Below are 1553 nucleotides of genomic sequence, written 5' to 3'. Positions count from 1 at the left end.
GACTAGGGGCGGGAGGAGAAGGGGACGACAGAGGATGAGATGGCTGGATGGCATCACCAACTTGATGTACACGAGTTTGAGTGGACTCTGGAGTTGGTGATGGACAGGGAGGCCTGGTGTGCTGTGATTCATGGGATCGCAAAGAGTCAGACAAGACTGAGCGACTGAACTGAACTGAACTGAACTGAATGTGGTATATTTTTCCATTTTTAAACTTTTAACTCATTTGTATTTTTATATTTAAAATGCATTTCCTGTGGACAATATAGAGTCTTGCTTTTTAAATACATTTTAACAATCTCTGTCTTTTAATTGGGGGATTGAGACCATTTGTATTTAATGTGATTTTTGATAGGATTAAGTTTAAATCTGTCATCTTTCTATTTTCTGTTTGTCCTATGTGTCCCTGTTTTCCTTTTCCTCTTTTTCAGCCTTCTTGTTGATTAACTGATATTTTTGTAATTACATCTTATCAACTTTGTTGGCTTATTAGCTATAACTTTTAGGTTTTTTATTTTGTTGTTCACTTCAGTGTTTACAGTTAATTTATCACAGTCTACCTTCAAATGATATTAAACCATTTAACATACAGTATAAAAACCTTACAATCGTGCTCACTTTGGCAGCACATATACTAAAATTGGAGCAATACAGAGAAGATTAGCATGACCCCTGCGCAAGGATGACACACAAATTCATGAAGCATTCCATATTTTTAGAAAGCCCAGAGATAAATCCACAAACCTATGGACACCTTATATTCGACAAAGGAGGCAAGGATATACAATGGAAAAAAGACAACCTCTTTAACAAGTGGTGCTGGGAAAACTGGTCAACCACTTGTAAAAGAATGAAACTAGAACACTTTCTAACACCATACACAAAAATAAACTCAAAATGGATCAAAGATCTAAATGTAAGACCAGAAACTATAAAACTCCTAGAGGAGAACATAGGCAAAACACTCTCTGACATAAACCACAGCAGGATCCTCTATGACCCACCTCCCAGAATATTGGAAATAAAAGCAAAAATAAACAAATGGGACCTAATGAAACCTAAAAGCTTTTGCACAACAAAGGAAACTATAAGCAAGGTGAAAAGACAGCCCTCAGATTGGGAGAAAATAATAGCAAACGAAGCAACAGACAAAGGATTAATCTCAAAAATATACAAGCAACTCCTGTAGCTCAATTCCAGAAAAATAAATGACCCAATCAAAAAATGGGCCAAAGTTAAACTAAACAGACATTTCTCCAAAGAAGACATACAGATGGCTAACAAACACGTGAAAAGATGCTCAACATCACTCATTATCAGAGAAATGCAAATCAAAACCTCAATGAGGTACCATTACACGCCAGTCAGGATGGCTGCTATCCAAAAGTCTACAAGCAATAAATGCTGGAGAGGGTGTGGAGAAAAGGGAACCTCTTACACTGTTGGTGGGAATGCAAACTAGTACAGCCACTATGGAGAACAGTGTGGAGATTTCTTAAAAAACTGGAAATAGAACTGCCATATGACCCAGCAATCCCACTTCTGGGCATACA

At 37.3% G+C, this 1553-nt stretch overlaps 1 non-coding gene across 1 annotated transcript; it reads left to right on the top strand.

Moving 5' to 3' along the window:
• Positions 1-610: 610 nt before the first annotated feature.
• On the top strand, positions 611-717 carry LOC136165637 (U6 spliceosomal RNA). Its single transcript, XR_010662642.1, has one exon. It is a non-coding gene; the product is annotated as a U6 spliceosomal RNA (small nuclear RNA).
• The last annotated feature ends 836 nt before the right edge of the window (positions 718-1553 follow it).

Source organism: Muntiacus reevesi, chromosome 3 (assembly GCF_963930625.1).
Source record: "Muntiacus reevesi chromosome 3, mMunRee1.1, whole genome shotgun sequence".
NCBI classification, from domain to species: Eukaryota; Metazoa; Chordata; class Mammalia; order Artiodactyla; family Cervidae; genus Muntiacus; species Muntiacus reevesi.
This window is presented reverse-complemented; position numbering and strand designations above follow the sequence as displayed.